Source organism: Rhipicephalus microplus, chromosome 8 (genome assembly GCF_043290135.1).
Source record: "Rhipicephalus microplus isolate Deutch F79 chromosome 8, USDA_Rmic, whole genome shotgun sequence".
Taxonomy (NCBI): Eukaryota; Metazoa; Arthropoda; class Arachnida; order Ixodida; family Ixodidae; genus Rhipicephalus; species Rhipicephalus microplus.
Genome location: NC_134707.1, coordinates 77,166,637 through 77,184,643, shown reverse-complemented (window position 1 = coordinate 77,184,643; position 18,007 = coordinate 77,166,637). Strand labels below are relative to the sequence as shown.

The window sequence follows — 18,007 nt, the reverse complement described above, 5'->3', positions numbered from 1 at the left end:
ATTGTCGAAGAGGAGTGAAGAATAGACGTGGAAAAAAGGTTTATGTGCGAAAATTACACGCTCCATTTTTCGAAGAAGTGTAATTGTGCTGAGATATTTAAAAAAAAGATAGAGTAATCGCAAAATTGCTTTACACACTCTAGGCATTACGTGAGGATAATGGTAAGAAAAGTGCTCGTAATTTAAGACTAATCTAAAAGTGTGCTTTTGCATTAGACATTTTATCAAGGCACTGCTTCTTTAAGTAAGCCTTCACTTGGGTGACATATATCAAAGGTAAGCCATGCATTGGAATACATAACAGCAGGTCGGTGTGGCTGTACGAAAAAGCAAATTGTTTTGATAGGAGAACTGCTGCTTAACTAACTTCTACTTACGGCGTTCATCCAGCGTGTTCCCACACTGACGCCAAAGTGCTCTAGAATACCTTTGATCGTGTTATTTAACGCTTCAAACAACGATGAAACTGATGCTCTTAGTGTCTTCACAGTTTCCGTTAAGTCTTCTTAATTTGTTTATGCAGCCGCTGTCCAAGGTCGTTGCTTTCTTGAGGCAACACAGACACATGCTGTCTCGATAGTAGCCACTAGAATACCAGGTCCGCGTGTGTACACCTGCCAAAGCGGTGATGCTGTTTTCAACGGCGTAGTCAAAATGCAGCAGCAGTTGCATTTGCTTCAGATTTTCTTTTAGTATAGAACAAACTTGCATTCCTTTTCGACAAGTACGCACATGTAGGTTTTTCGATGAATTCTAAACGCAAATTGCAGTTTATGCGTATTGACTGGCACTCAATACGTAAAAAAAACAAGGCACCAAAAAAACACACACTGTAGAAGCATATTTTTGTGGTGTCTTATTTTTTTCTTTTTGAACATGATTACTACCGAACAAACGAGCTTTCAGCAAAGTCTTGATTTCATGAAAGGTCTTCGTTTAGATATTGTCTACGACGTGAATAGTATGAGCAGCAGTGCTATAGTGATGGAGAACTTAGTTTATATGTGGGACCCAACATGCGACACCAGAGGGGTACTTTGGAATAAGCCTAATGTCTTCAAGACTTCAGCTTGAGAAACCCGACCAACTGGCCATTAATCTTTCTACCCTCCGAAGTTTTTAGAACAATTAAAGCTCCTATGGTAAAAGTTCGCTATGTGTAGTAGAGAAAAAAATAATCACCATAACGAATAGCCATGCACTGAATGATTACAAAAAATATATAAAATTGCCTAACGAGAAAGGCTGAAAAAACGTAGGAGTTGACAAATTAAGGTGGCGCAAACACGCTATCAGAATTTTACAGCAGACCTGCTACGATTGAGGTTTCTCCTATGTTTAAATTAGAAGATTATCATCATCATTAACAGGAACAAGCTCGAAGACCACCCAAGCAATCTATATAAACATGGTTCACAGTAGAAGGTCAGAAGTAGTGCAATTCGTCACATTTTTTGGAACATATGTGTCACAGGAATGTTAGAACTGAGCCAATATATGGACAAAGTTAGTCGTATGTCGAAAACATAAAATTATCGTCATCGTGAATAGCGGCGCATTCAATGGCAGCTCAAGCTTTTCAAGAGATGTTTAACAAAAAAAAAACAGCCCTGTATCTACATGTTACACCGCAAATGTCGTCGAAAGACGATAGTCTTGCGTCTGGAGAGAGTGAACAAAATGTTTATTTAATGTTCTGCGCAAGACAATAGGGAGCTTTAGAATACCGTTTGTAAGCGCTGCGGGCGTTGCGGATGTAGCGGGCGCCATATGAGTTTTAGAATAGCGTTTGCACTGCTGCGAACCGTAGCCTCGACACCGTAGCCTCGAAACCAGCGCTTGCGGACCACATGCAGGCCGCCATTACCACACGCAAATTCGCTTTTTTTTAGGGGCGAAGCTCCTTAGGGCGTGGGCTGTGCGTCCCCTGTAGCCTGTAAGTAGCCACCTCTAGTTTAGTTCTTGCAGTGTTCACTAGATGGCGGTACCGTCCCCTGTATGTAGCCACCTCTAGTTTAGTTCTTGCAGTGTTCACTAGATGGCGGTACCGTCTCCTGTATGTAGCCACGTCTCGTTTAGTTCTTGTAGTGTTTACTAGATGATGGTACTTGTAGCTGATGATGAAAAGATGCAAGATGTTATAAACTAGAAAGCGGTACTTGTAGTTGATGAAAGACGCGAGATCTTATAAAATAGGAATGATGTCACATATGGCGCGTGTCATTGGTTGAAGGCAATCGTTCGATTTAGTGCGGCGACGTACGCTAGGGGGAGCGATGTAATAAAATCGAGTGGGCAAAATGTACAGAGGATTCATGGTTTACCAGGTTTGCCTCCGGAGCTTCGCCCACTCATCACCATTCACTTCGTGGATATGGCGGAATTTTTTTTGCGTGTGGTCCGCGAACGCGAACGCCACTTCGAGTTACGACGCATGCGCAGTGGCAGCGACCGCACCGCAAGGGCTCGCGGTGCGCTATTCTAAAGCTTCCTAATTACTGAATGGTATTCTAGAGGTGCTGCGTTAGAGTGCCTCGAGCATGTAGCGGAGGCGAACGTGCGCATCAAGTCACGTCACACGAGAGACATGAGCGCTATCTGGCAGTTATCCTGGAAAACAGGGCGCGCGCCAGACGCGCCCGTCTCTGAGGTGATAAGGTGTAGAACGCAAGGCGATGGGTAGGTGCCACCATCGCGTCTCGTCTCAGCAAAGCGTTGGAAACACTTGCCGTTTCGTGTAGGCGTTACATGGCCAGCGCAGCGTTATAAAGGCTACGATCCTTAAAATTATTTGTGTATGCCTTTTCTAGTAAAAAATACACATGCATAACATAGGCGTGTGTTATGGTGCTTTAGATATGCGCAATTATTGCTTTTTATTCGAGAATCGCACAAGTATGAACGCTATACCTTGAGCAATATTGGTGGCTACAGCAGATGAGATCGGGCGTTTAAAGTATCTTTGTATCTTTTTGTCACTTTGGTGCCATTTAGGGTACCGTTAAGGGAAGACAAACAGAAAAATGTACAGACAGACAGACAGACGGAGCAAACTTTTTGCGTCGAAGGTCCCCCAAGAAAGACTATCGTCTTTAAAAAAAACGTGAAATGTGCCCTCAAACTCAGCTGAAACGTAGTCTTGCGTGACTGTTTACAATGTACGGATTTTTATTCTTTGCTCACCTCTGCGCACCATTTTACCTTCAACGTGGGTCAATCTGTCGCACAAATTTCAAAGCATAATAGATTAAAAAAGTCATCATATGGGCCCTCGGGCAAGTTTTTTCTTTGTACAGTACATCTGCTCGCCGCACGGAACGCAAGCTTCGTTACAATTACGAAGACTATGGCAAGTTTTATCGATGAATGTGTGACGACGAAAGTACCGCATGCATACTACTGACTGGTGCCTGAAGCTCTAGTACACACTTTCTGCGATTCCAGCATGACCATTGAGCGAGTACCATCACTCCACGAATCGTGACTTAGCGCGCAAGTCACCTTTTATTCATTTATCGCTGAAGGCTTGAAGGAGGCTATACTATACGAATCTTGCTAAGCCTTGCTTCTGGAAGACCAAACGAGAAAGAAGACAATAGAGCGCTTCCATAAACAATCGATAGCGTCATTCATCAATGTGCTCGATAGAACGCTCTCCGTTAACAATGAAGTCCTCCCACAATTCAGGCACTGAGAAAAGATGAAGCACAAGATGAAGCTGAGCGCACCCGGCGCGCTTTCTCGCTTCGCCGTCATACCTAGCCTTTGGTGAACACTCTAGAATCTGGAAGGTTATTCTACCGGTGTCTTTGCAGAAATGTCTTGGGCGCATTGTTTGCCCTATCGGCTTCACTACTCTCATACGTGTCACCAGCCACAAGCTGTAGTTTTGCTTACTGACAATGGACCCTGAAGAACGACATTCATGGATACGACACTGTCTATATCCATCAGCGTCTGTAAGCCATTTCGGTTTATTCACGCGCATCAAAAGGAAAACACCAATGTTTATATTCATTGAAAAGTAGACTGCACAGTTCTTATAATGTCACCTCGTCAATGGTACCTCTTGTCTTCCTTTCCCTTTGGTTCCGCAGTTTAGGCCGTAACCTTTTGGAGCAAACACACCTCGGAATATTGACCCGCAGCAGCTGGTGAACCTTGGCATGTGCCAGCTGTCTTCTCAACATGGTGACAATGCCACATGCTTAAGCAACGTTTTATCACTTTTCAATTAGCCTATCAACTAACCTCAATCTCCGTTGGCATCAAATCATCAAGTCTAGAGCACATTTACCACTCATTGGTATGTTGGGCAAATTTTTCTACAAGCATGAGTACTTACTCTATATTTGCTCCTCAAGTAGAGTTAGCCTGCTTGGTGAAGTTTCATCTTCATAACCAAACTTCCAAAACACATCATGTAACGCGTGAACTTTTTGGTCTCTAAAAAATGGTCCACGAGAATTTTCAACGAGCTAGCTTTTGGAAGCTGCTCGCAGGATCCGTTTGTACCAAAGGTGGGCATATAGCAAAAGTACTTGCAACTTTTTTCTTCAAGTTTGAACTTCGTTCTTTTTAAAGACCATTCAGATATAATTTTTCTACCTCAACCATATAACTCTCCAACCGCAATTCATAAGGCGTCTATGCAGCCTTTCATAGGCTTTCTTTTAAACCTAGCCTTATCAACACGGAAAAAAATGATCATTCAAAAATCGTGGGTGGATAAAAAGTATCAAGTGCTGAGTATTATCAAATAGGCAAAGCAGGCCGCTTAAAATATGAAAATAACTACCGTTTAAAAGCGAAATATTTTTGGAAATATAACAAGAAATACGTGTTCTGTTTTTTTTAATGTGTAACTGATTCAACCATTCGTATGATAACTGAGTCGTTACGGGCATTATTTGCTCTATATATACATGACAGTTATATTTAGAGCACCCTTGCTACAGCAAGCTCTCTTGCGCGTTTTTTTCAGCAGAAACAATTATCGGGATGATAAGTTATCTGTAAAAAAATGTTGTCGCTTGATTTTTCCGCTGTGCCCAACCCTATTTGCCACATGCTCCCTTCAATAAACTTGGGCAGCCGTCTGTTCTTGCTTCGAACGGCATTCTCAAAAAATAAAATAAAAGATTAACGCGCTCCGCGGGCATAAACACCATGACATGATTATAAGGACAATTACCTATCGATCCACGTACAGTAACACGACTCATTGCTTGTCATGTGATATTTTCATTGAAAGTAAAGTCACTCCTGGTGAAAGCTTCAGACAGTGTCAGGATATGCATATACAGATAACCTCTTTACCAACGGAATCACTATAACAAGATATGGAAGAATAATTTAGTGCAGTGTCATATCAGTGAATAGTGAGTTATTGAGTCTACTACCAGAAATAATGCGGTAAATATTTTTATTCAAAATGTTTCAAGGAAAATGTTTTACTCAACAAGACTTTCTTCGTTCGCAAATAAACTTGCTTCAGTACAAATACTTTGTTTTTAATAACCAACATATTTTGCACTCAATAGCTTTGCTCTACAACAACGAAGAAAAAATATCTGGTCATCAAGCAATTAAAGGAATCAATGTACCCAGCAACTAAAACAATACAGTAAAGTTCACATGATTCTTAACAAAGCATTGAATTTTTTCATAACTTTTTGTTAAACTCCATTTATTCAGTCAATGAGCTCCCTGTCACAATCTTTATCATTCAGTATAATCTTCATCAATCATCGTGTAAACAATTCAATTTGCTTCAGCAGATGTAGGTCATGCAAGCGCCCCAATTAAAAACCAGAAACTGCCTTCCATTAGAAATAAACTTGTTATTAAGTGTGGCGCTGGGCAGATAAGGAATAAAGGTCGTTGAACAATCGCAAAGTACAGCTGGTTGATACACAAAGCTTTGGTGATAAGCACCTTATTTCTGAGTATCAGATGGTGAGGGTGAGAGCATCTGTATTCACTTCTAAAGAAAAAAAAGAAACACTTCGCCCATAGTTAGTGCGAAGGCTAGCGAAATAATACCTTGAATGAAATATTTTCTACTGTCATGCTTTACCTTGTGACATGCGCATCGAGTGGCTTGTTTAAAGCTGCTAAATCTTTGAAAAAGTATGTGCTATATTTCACCATCATTAACAGCAGCATCAACCACACCATAAATTGTGCACAGCTTCTCAGAAGATCTGCCAAGACCCGGTTACTATCGCGATTACGATGAAAGCATAGCCTAATGAGTTATTAGGTAGTTTTAGAACAACGTTTGCAGACACTGCGAGCGTTGCAGGCATAGTGGGCGCCATATGAGTTTTCGAATAGCGTTTGCTCTGCCTAGGGAAAAGTCTAGGGACTTTCACCCAGACAGCAAACACAAATGCACATAAGCTACACACGGCGCTTCGCGGGCCTCACGGGCCGCGATTGCCGCACGCTATTTCGAATTTTCTGCGTTCGGGCTACGAACGCGAACGACGACTCGCGTTACGACGCATGTGCAGTGGCATCGACCGCACTGCAAGGGGTCGCGTTGAGCTATTCTAAACTCCCTAATAAGTTTTCGAGACTTGGCGAGACCTCAAAACACAGCGCACAAGCTTCTCACTCTCTTTGACATCAACAGAAGCGATGGACACAAAGTAATAAAAGTAGGTCAAAAGACACATGATACTCGAATGAGTGTGGGTCTGCTAGTAGAACGAGGGCACCCCAAATCTCAGTGTAACATGCCACAAAGTAGGCCGCCATAAATTACGTCATTGTGCCGTTACATGCCTTCAGAGTAAATGACGACATCGTGACGTCCTTACTACGTGATACGATGAAGTAATCGCACAGTATCGCTATTTGGTCACAGTCGACCGATAAAAAAATAACAACATATCCATGGCATGAATGATGATGAGTGGGCGAAGTTCCGTAAGGTTTCCGTGAAACGAGCTGCTTAAAGCTATCGCGTGAAAATATGAAGTAGTCTAAGCGTGATACCCTTATATAAATGGTAGGCTAGCATATTTAGTTTTCAGCAGTTACGTCGCATGCCAAAGCGTCCTATTTTCTTTCTTCTCGATATAGGTGACTTGGCTGTAGTATTTTACGATTCTATGCCAGTGTGAACCATTTAATTCGTTGCCTATGTTAGCAGCGTTGTTGGAAGTTCGTTATACGCCACGTGTCTAATGAACTTTTCGTATTGATACTAACCTCACTCGGAGTACATTCATAGAGATCCCAATTGTTGTCGACTAAATGCCTTTTGTGACGACTACCAGACATTCAGAAGAAAGAAATCTACAAAAAACAATATACACGACATAGAAGCACACCACTATAAGCGCTTGGTACTTGAGGTTATATTTACATGTTTCAGTTTACTGAGCCAGGTTCTTCGAAATCCTCTGATCTTTGCTTAAAGTTGTAGAGCAACTGGGTTTGCTGGTCTGATTTATTTCACGATGGATGCGAAATGGTAAAGGCCCGTGTACTGTGTGGTATCAGTGCTCCTTAAAGAACACCATATGGTGAAAGTTTGCAAAGCCCTCCACTTCGGCGTCTCTCATAATCATATCGTAGTTTAAGGACGTAGAACCTAAGATATTTTATTGTTATTACCCCCCCCCCCATATGTCCACTAGTCCTCTTTTATAAAATATTTAGCTCATTAAAATATTGTAAACGAAGTGGGAAAGAATAAAGAGAAATCACGACGCACAGTCATCCTTGGCAAGCCAACCCGTTTTGAAACAAACAGGGTTGGCCCAACACGTGACCTTCTGCATCATGACTTCACAAGCAATCGAATTTGCCGAGACATCTACGTATACCACCTGGTGGCTGTTCATTGAAGTACGGTCATTGGGCACACTCCTACCTGCTCACCTCGGAGGTTTATTAACAGAACGCCAACGGTAGCAATGAAAGCTACTGGTGCTCGTCCACTTATAGGACGCCTTGGGCCGACATAATGCGTTTTGATAGCGTCGCGTTATATTCCCTCTTTTTAGATGTGAAGCAGCTGATGGTGGAGTTGAATTAGGTGTGCGGCGTGATCACCACTACCCCACATGTGCGTCCCCTCCACCTTTTCTCCTTGGCTACACATTCTCCTTTTCTCCCCTCTACCCCCCCCCCCCCCCTGGTGTCTGCTTCCCTACAGCGCATGAGCGTCCCCTCCCTCTGTATGTCCTTTCCCGTGGTCCTCTCTGCTCTAGAAATTGCATGATCGCATGCGTTAGCCCGTTCGGGCCTGCGTGAGCGAATGGGTAAGCGAATGCGGCCTCTTCCCCTTACACTCCATCAGAAACGCGTTATTAATGGCGTCGACGAACAAGATTCTGCAGGCGCTGCGCGGTGCTCCCTACTGGGCTGCAGATGATGATGATGATGATGATTCCACAGCCATGGCTCGTACCCACTCAGGGGGATCGGCCAAGAATCAATGATTTAATTCAGTAAGATTTTTTTTAATTCAATATCGAAACCACCAACCGGAGAAAAAAAAGAAAGAAAGAAGAAAAGACACCCTAGGCAGGATGAAAGGAGTGCAATAGTTGTTTTCCACTCATTCAGATCAGACGATCATTCATTACCTTGAACAGGAATCAGCATGATTAAACAAAGCTCTTGTGTATGTCGGAATTTTTCGCAGAAATAATATTCACGCAACTGAAAGCTGAATTCTTTTACTTTTGTTAAGGTACTTGCAAACTGCATAGAAAACGTTCTCGTGGCTGAAGACCAGATCGCAAGCACCGAAGAAAAATATATTTTCTATTGTAAATTTCAGCCCCAGGCTAGTGAATGGGAGGAGTAAGAGTGTTTTCCTGAGCAATTTGTATCGGCGACATGATAAAAAATCGTGCTCTATTGTTTCTGATTCTGAAGAAAAGTTGCATAGCGGTGATATCGCCAGACAAGCCCTATGTGAATAGAAATTTAACGGGGGGACACGACATCAAAATCTGGTTATTATGGTTTCCAACTGTCTTGTAGGACACCAATGGATTTTCCACGGAAATCTTATGTGATTAAATTCTGGTGTTGACATTATTGCTCCCATAGCGTCTGCACGAAGCGCAAGTTTTCTGTATCTTGTCGCAGTTATAGTGGCCACTTCGGGAAGGACTGATAGTACTGGCTTTTCCAATGCTGCTCGTGCTAGAGAGTCGGCGATTTCATTTACTTCTAAGCCGCAATGACCAGGTACCCATACTAATTTTAGTAGCTGCAGCTGAGGAGGGACTAGCATTAAGAGCGTCTTTAAGGCCATCGATTTGGTTGACGCCGTAATCGCCGTACATACTGACAGGGAATCCATGATTATGATCGCGTTATCGGCATTCAAAGGTAGCTTTCGCAGCGCTAGAACTATTGCCAACAGTTGAGATTCAAAACTGGTTTCAAATCCGGTAATCTTAATGAAAAAGACCAGTCAAGCGAATGGGAGTATATACCTACACCTGTCTTTTCATCCATTACTGAAGCATCTGTGGCTATAATATTATTCGTTTCTGCGTGTGCAAGATAATCCTGCAGGCGGCTATTTAAGACTCTATAGGATTGTAATTTGGACTTTGAGGCAAAATTCTCATCAAATTCTATCTTAAGATTTTAATTTGTAACCTGCGCCGCAATCACATATCGAATTTTTACATTTATCCTATCTAGTTGTTTCTGAACAAACGCAATTTGAGGTGTTCGAAACCGTGGCCAATGGGGAAGAAAAAAGGTGTCTGGGTCATTTATAAAAGCATATTCAGATCATCTTGGCGCATAGCTATAAAATTTCAGAAACGTATACATCGTTAGGATACGAAAACGGCAAGGCAATGTAGGTGATCGTGCTTCCTGATACAAAACATTGTTTTGTTAAAAACGTAGGAAGTCCTAAGCACAATCTCAAGGCTTCTTGTTCAAGCAAAACCAGAAACTTTATTTTGTAAGCGGGGCCACCTGAGAACAATACGCACCCAAATTCTTGCATTGGTCACATATACATTTAAAATATCATCACCACTGTGCTTTTGCGTAGACCACATCGACGGCTGCTCAGTCTACGAAAAATTCCTAAGAGGCGTTGTGCCTTAGATGCCATGCTTTCTATGTGGGGAGCCCAGTTTAGGTTGGCATTATAAATTACTCCCAAATATTAAAGAGATTCCACCTGCGGAATGGGCTCTTGTTTAAAACATATTGAAATTTAGATGAGACCTGATAACGGGAATATCAATACTGCACTCTTATTTACATTTAAGGTCATACAGACTGCATCTAGCCATCTCTACAACATATTTCTGGCCTACAGAAATTGGGCACCTTCCTCTAACCACTACCACCACCACGCGCAATGAACCCGCGTGCTTCCGCGTGGCGTGGCAATGCACTCGTGTGGCGTGCTCCAAGAAGAGTTCGCGACGAGCAACGGCAACAGAAACAACAGTGAATTCATGTTGTGCTCCACTTGCAAGGACGCGTTAGCATCGGGCACGCAAGGTGCCGTGATGAACGAAATTTTGGGGCGACCCATACGGTTTCATTTCACATGTTATCATCGTTTCTTTTAGTAGGAGATTGTGTAATTTTTTTAATGTGCTCATTTATTGCCAAGAATTGTTCGGCCATGTCGTGTGTTTAGTAAGTTTTAAAATGTTTCCATATTCAATGCGAGAGTTTCTTGCACCAGGTTGACCAGTCAGAAGTGGCACAATCGCCACGCTTGTTCCCTTCCTACGCTTCACGAGGATTGTTCTGCCGCTTGAGACTGGAGCAAAATGAGGGTCTATGTGCAGCGCAGTTGCCCTCAGACAGGAGGAAAATATAGCTGCTATTCACTACCTGCAGTTGGTTTTGCCCCAATTCGGGCCCACCGCGCTGACCTGCTAAGGTACTTAGCTGCTGACCCGCAGGTCGTGTGATCGAATCCCCGCGGCGGTGGCGGCTGCATTTTCGATGGAGGCAAAAATGCTGTAGGTCCATGTGCTCAGATTTCGGTGCACGGTAAAAAACCCCAGGTGGTCGAAATTTCCGGAGCCCTCCACTACGGCGTCTCTCAATCATATGGTAGTTTTGGGACATTAAAGGCCAAATATAAATTATTCATTTACACAAATACAAAACAACAGCGATCAATTAGAACGTAAATTGGGGTTTCGCACTGCTAAAATCAAGGACTTATCTCCACAAGAGTTCATGAAACTAGGCAGCATAGGCGGACAGCTGCCAGGAGTGAAATAAGCTCTACAAAAACTGTAGATGCCTGATGAACTATGCCAGTGGGGTGGCGTACTTATGCACAGCGCCGTTGAGCGGCACGTGCTTGCATCGGTCGAACGCGCAATGTCTGAACGTCTGCCTAACTGAGCACTCTAGTTATCTTAGATTCCCGACGCCTACTTAAATTTGTCTGCATTTTAGGCAGTGAGGTTGCGCAGGAGAGTTGAGCAAAATCGATTTTGTTATGAGGCACAAGGACCAGATCATGCTTTTTATTGCCGAACCATTTGAAACAATAAAAGCGAAAGACAAGTGCGCAAGCGAGCCACCAAAAGCTCTCCCTAATGCTGAGCATTTGTATGGGTTAAATACTTGATTATACTCGGCGACAGCTTTTCTTGACATTGGAGCGAAGGCTACGGAGGCGGGGCCTCCGCACATTTGTGTTACTACGCAAGTGGTCCGGCAGCTTGCAGCCGATTTCGGTTCCAGTTTCGGTTTTCGCTTGCTCGCTGCGCTAGTGTGTTTAGCAAAATGTATGCATGCAAAATGGGAACGTCAGAGTTAAACATTGATGAGAATGCATACATGCAGCTAGTTACTGTGCTGTTTATATACTGGTACATATAAAATTTTTCCTTGTTCAGAACGTTTTCCCAGCATTATTCAGCCTTTATAACAGTGAAGTTTAGGTTCCGTGTTCAGCCCAGTATATACGGGTACGCGCCACACGTGATCGAATGTTAACGTTTACGGTATTGAGCCCTGGTACAGGCGAAATGAAAGGCCGGTTGCGGCACGATGTGGCCACGGGCCTGTCTTGTTTCAGTTTTGCTGTATTCGGTTTACGCCCTCAAAGGCTGTCAGCAATATCGGCGCAGACTGCGCCTCAGTGTTCGAAAAGCCTCACAATTGTTGTAGATCGTTGTTAAGATTGCGCGCAACACGCGAACAGTGAAGCTTATTTCAGAGCTTGCGCGGCCACCAGTGAAGGCTGGAAAGTTCGATGCGTGATGTATAAAAGACGGCGCGTCCCAACGATGAACAGCTTTTCCACGGCTGATGCTGTGCTCGCCGCTGCAAGAGCAAGCAGCAGACGCAGCCGGCGTGCGGAAAACGTGGTGCCGTCCAAGAAATAAAAAAGGAAAAAAAACTTGGATGCACGATAACTCCTTTCCATGAACAGCGTCCCATACTTGTTCTATCCTTATAATGAAGAAAGTTTTATTTATTCGGGCCATGTAGCTATTAGAATCAGAAAATAAAATATGTACTATTTCCTGGCGCGCGCGCATGCAGGCGGTTCGGCTCTATAGCTTCCACAGTGCTGTCAAGAAAAGCTGTCGCCATAGAGAAATAAAAAAAAAGGTGAAGAGTGGACACTCCCGTAGACCCCAGCGGCCCAATCGACTCTAGCACACCTAGTGGTTGATGAGAGCAAGTGGCGTGCGCTTCCGGTTTCGGTTTCACTGGCGCAAATTTTGAATTATTTAGCATAACCGACGTTTGGCTATGTCGAAAGTTCATGATTTCAGACCACTATTCATCGCCCAAATGGATAGTTTTTGTAGGTCGTTTTGATTTAGCGATTCCCTGTTTTGTTTTGTTCAGTGGTTCGTGCGAATCGGTCGTGACGTAATTTTTATTTTGATTAAGTTATAATAAAAAGAGATGCAGGTAATGATCATTCACTATTGTTTTATTCATCGCGCTTGTGTTTTTCTTTTGGAACAAGTGATCAATGTATATATCAGTCAAAGAAACAGAGCATCCGCAATGTTTTATTCAAAGGCAAGGTAGAGTATGAGAATATAAAAAGCACAATATGACAAAGGTAGACAACAAATGCATCTCGCCTTACAAATAAATTGTAACAAATATTGTAACAAATACATAGAGAACACAGACAACGCACACATCGCTAGAGTTGGCAGAAGCCGAGAAGCTGGTGAAGTATGACACACCGGGCCAGTGGGTAAGTAAGGATCTATGGCAAAAACACAGCGCACAATGCTGATGAAGGAAGAAGTGACATATACACAGCAATGAAGTCGCGAATCACGCCTGGGCTTAACCGAAATAATGCATAGAAAAAAAGAGCGCACAGAAACCACACGACACAATATAGCAGAAAGGCAAAGGTGCAGTGTGCTGGCTGTGCTTAAGAACAGCTAGTCCAAAATGAAAAAAAGCAGACTTGATGCCTGCTTGTCCTCAGAAAGGTAGGGCTTTGCAGCTTGCTCACTACGTGAAAGACAAACTTTATGCTACAACACTGGCAGGTCTTGTGGCTTTTGTTATGCGTCGCCTTCATCAAAAACTTAAGATCCCAAGTGATTTGCGTCTGGGTGTTGCTGTGACGCTTGCGAGCTAAAATAGATTGTAGTCATCACTTTATCCAGAATTGTGGACTTTAATTGGTGCTACGAGAGCGGTATTACAGGGCTAATAAATAGCAGAAGGAAACCACTTTGGCTCATTATTTTTCACAAAGGCTCTACATCGTACGTTATCACTCACAAGCTATATAAAAATAAAATGGCAGCGTCCGCAGCCCCATCAAACGCTACAAGTTTGGGTATACTTTTGAAAATTTTGATGGGCAAGATGAGGAGGTTGATGAGAAGCTAAAATACGAAAAGCGTGATAACATGAACCATGCCCACTTCATACTGTGTTCCTTACCCGCTCGAAGACATTTCAACAAGCGGTTTTGTTATCGATATATTACTTGAGCTGGAGAGATAAAGCATACACAGTGACCAAGCGACCCACAGTAAAGTGTACAGTTCGCCCGTATTTGCTACAAAAAATACAGACAGGGTACACAACATTCTTTTTAAGGTTATGCAAATCACTTCGAGCGAATACAGTGTGTTCGTACTCCTCATAGCGGGTAACCAAAACAATGAATGCAACGAAGGAGTGGTTAGTCCAGTTGAACTGAATATAAGCATATAAGACCATAATGAAGTCTGCTGTAACGAAGTAATAACATAACAAAGCTATTGCAGGATTCGGCTCAACTCGAATACTTTAGTGTAAACCCGCCGCTAATTGCTAACCTTTGAACTTGTCAAGCTGCATGCCCGAGATTGAAGACTGGAACCTAACCCTGTCTAAGTTTCGGTTCACAAAACGCACATGCCAACATAAACGAACCCGGCAAAACATTTTCAGAAACTTAGCGCGACACCCAGCAGAGCAGAAATGGAAATCGCCAACACTTGACAGATGGTGATACAAAACATCGCACACTTTCATGTGATGTGCAGTGGCCTCAATTATGGCAAGAAAGTGAGATTCAAGTTGTTGTACGTATGCAAAAGCTGCTTCTGATGGCACAATGAGATTCCCAAAAAGTTTGCTGGGGACGTGGTATGCTTTGAGCATTGTGAAATACTGGTGGGTACCCTGGTGGGTCTCACTGTCGTCTTTCAGTAACTGTGGGCAACTGCAACCGTCACATGCATTCCGAAGGAAGTGTTTGATGAGAAAACCAGCTACATAATATGCAGCGGAGTCATCAATAATATGGGAGTGAATGTTTGTCGCAAGTTCGCAGAGATCGTCTAGAGCGGGAAAGTCGTCAGGCTGTGGCTGTGCACACTCCTCATTATCCACAAGAGACGCACTGGTGAGGGAGAATGGCGAGAGCTGCTCCTGGAGGAGATCACATTCATCATCCTCGACATTTCCGTATTCTGACAGCTTGAAGAGTTTTCTTATGCAGATGTGCTTCAGGCCACAAATAAATTGTGCTACATTGGGGTTGGTGTTGCAACCCTGTTTTTGCCTAATGTGGCCAAATATGTTCTCCAGAGGATCCTGTTGAAGCCTGCGTGTTAACAGGTATTCAAAATTGTAATTTTTGGAGAGGTCGTCCCATAGTTGACAAATTGCCTGAATTGTAATTTGCCAACCTACGATGGTTTGTGGTTGACGTCTACCAACAAACTGCCATGATGCAATCCAGGGAAGCTGGCCTCGGAGGAAGTCAATCAGCTCTGAATCATTTTTCATGATTGCATGCCGCAGCTTTTGCGAAGTTCTTTTTTTTACTCGAGCTGTTCAAGGCATCGAAAATCCTGTCCATATGATCACAAAATTGAGCTGTAGTGATGGCCGAGGCAGGGAGCACCTTCGCATACACCATTGCCGTGATAGCAATCGAAACTGATGCACTGAGGGCCTGAGTTGCTCTGCTGACCTTCATATTAGAAAAAGGTTTCTGATGAACGTGCCGTTCAGTCAACTTTGGAGCCAATCGCAACCGCAACTCATGTGAGGATTGGTAAAGGCTTACAATGTGCGACCAGTTAACGATGTCATCCCCAATGTATAACTTGTGTGCTTGGACATTATTGCGCGTTGTTTTAATTAAATGCGGAACATCAAAAATGTAATATACCCGCTCACCATTAACTTCAAAAAAAGGCTTTGCTACAGTCACTCTTAGTTGGTTAGCGAGACTTACATTTGAACTGCCCTGGTCACAAATGACTGCTTTCACTGCAATATTAATGCTCCTAAGCTCCAAAATGAGTGACACCAGCAAGTTATGCATAACAGATGATGGTGTTGATGTGTGCCCTATAGTAAAAGCAACCGGTTGAACCCACTTTCTCGAAACGCCAACAAGAAGAAAAACCAGTGCTCGATCAGCGATGGTTGAAGTGCGATGAGTGCCATCATCTGTAAAACCCTGGACAACGTCTCTTGAAGCATCATAGTACAAATTCTTTTTGAGTGCTATTTCGTCGAAGACTAAAGCGCACACTCGGTCCCGTTGATTCCAAGCTTGAGTATTTGTTGCAATGGAAGAAAGGATTCCTGGAATTATGCCTGCAGTCATCTTTACATTAGCTAGCCACCTCCTTAATGAACGCCGGGAGGGCAAAGAAAAATACGGAGCCAGAAATCGGTATGCTCGCGGACCTCGGAAGTTTAAGTGAAGAGCGAATTTCTTGAACCACACGGGAAACCGCTTGCCCTTGCGTTTGGGCCTCAAGCGAACATGTGCAGAAAGAAGTTTAAAAACCTCCTCGGTGACGTGCGGTCGGATAACTTCAAGGGCCTTCGAAGTCGATGACGGTGCTTGGTGAGGCTGTCTCTGCAGTCTTTTGATAGCTTTCCGCTGTGCTGCTACTTTGGCTTGCAGATGTTTAATGGTTTGCTTGTACTTCATTGATGAAGACATTGTCGCTGGCACACAGGAACGCACTGCAATAAACAAAAAAATTGATGTAAAAGCGAAGAACAACTAATCCCATACGAGCACTTTCCTCGCTCTTTTAGACCCAAGGTGCACAACTTTCTGTGGTACAAAGTTTTCGATTCCACTACCTGAAAACAAACCATTCACAATGTTGACAATGCACAAAAAAAATGAAAATCACTGAGAGCCCACCCTTACATTTTGTAAGTGCACACGTAGTGTCCTTTTGAGGATAGTTTCCTCAGAATGTCCTAAACATAAAATAGCACATTAAAAACTGCTGCAATAAAAGCATAGTCACCATTTTCTCTAAGGCACTCAGGCGTGGAGCTGTTGGCGGAAACGTCTTCTGGAGGGTCTTGTGAAGCTTGTTCAGTGCCTCGGACAGTGCTGTCGGAACAATCTTGCGAGCGGCCTGCGGAAGTCTCTATATCAATCCACTCTGGTGTTGAAGTGAACATACAACTTACCGGCCACACAAGTTCCTTTTGTGACAGCTGAACGACTGGTTAAGGTTTTATCCGGCAAGACGAAATCAGCAGAAATTCTTTCACCAGCTACAAGGGAGCTGCCACCTGCAGAGGTTTGGTCAACAGTCAATTTGGGTAAAAAAAAAAAAGAAATCGCGACACTGAACGCACCCTGTTCATCGGGGCACCTCAATGTGTGGGAGCCGCTTTTTGAAGCCTCTACCGCAGGTCCTGAAGAGATAAAATTACGACAATGTGTCAGTAAGAGGCTTAAAATAACACAAACTGAAGCTCATCCGCACCTTGCAGTGCAGCTTCTGCAGCCATGTCACAGTCACTACTTGAAGCGACGCTCAGAGAACCTGCATATATGTGCAGTTGGTACAAGTTACAAAGCTTGTAGCATGGGAAAACTTAAACAGCTCTTTCAAACACATAAATTGGTCGAACGTGGAAGAAAAGAGACGGCACCAACTAGGAAACAAGTAATTTGTGATTTTTGGAATTATCAACAGTGGCAGCTTTCACTGATGAAAGGTATACGTACATGTGCACTCAGGCTTGAAGATAACGTGAAATAGTCCTTTAAAGTCTTTCAAAACAAGTTGCGCAGGTCCAGAGCATCAAAAAATGACAGAAATGTAAAGCTGCTGTTAGGAAGGTAATAGCCCACAATTCACAGAATTTAAGACTTTCCAAGTGTTACTTCTGTAGTGAGGTTTCTCCATCGGTTACAAAGATCTTCACGGTTAACTGTCGCCACTAATTGAATACAAGTGGCTGCTATTGCACATATTTGAGTTTCAGTCAATCACTTACATGGTGCAGCTGGTTGCACACTGGGAACAGCCATTCTTGTAAGCCTTGTGTGCCCAGGGCCCATGAAACTTTGAGCAGTAAAATGGACGCTACAAACCCTGTACGTTGCGTACAATAGGCTGGCCGGCTTACTCAGGAGATCACCGCGTCCAGCATACTGCATCCATGCTTTCATCCTGCATTGGCAATGAACTATCAGCTGAAAGGGGAAGTGCTTGAATAGTGATTTTTTATTGTTACCCTCACTTAGCAAGTACGAACAGTAAGCCTA

The 18,007-nt window shown here is 43.3% G+C and overlaps 2 long non-coding RNA genes across 2 annotated transcripts in view; one reads left to right on the top strand and one right to left on the bottom strand.

The window, feature by feature from the left end:
- LOC142769184 (uncharacterized) overlaps positions 1-18,007 on the top strand; it is a 135,710-nt gene that overhangs the window by 6,420 nt on the left and 111,283 nt on the right. The window lies entirely within an intron of this gene.
- On the bottom strand, positions 12,991-17,944 carry LOC142769177 (uncharacterized). Its single transcript, XR_012885694.1, has 4 exons — positions 17,737-17,944; positions 17,220-17,279; positions 16,749-17,148; positions 12,991-16,452 (listed from the first exon to the last, which is right to left on the bottom strand). It is a non-coding gene; the product is annotated as an uncharacterized LOC142769177 (long non-coding RNA).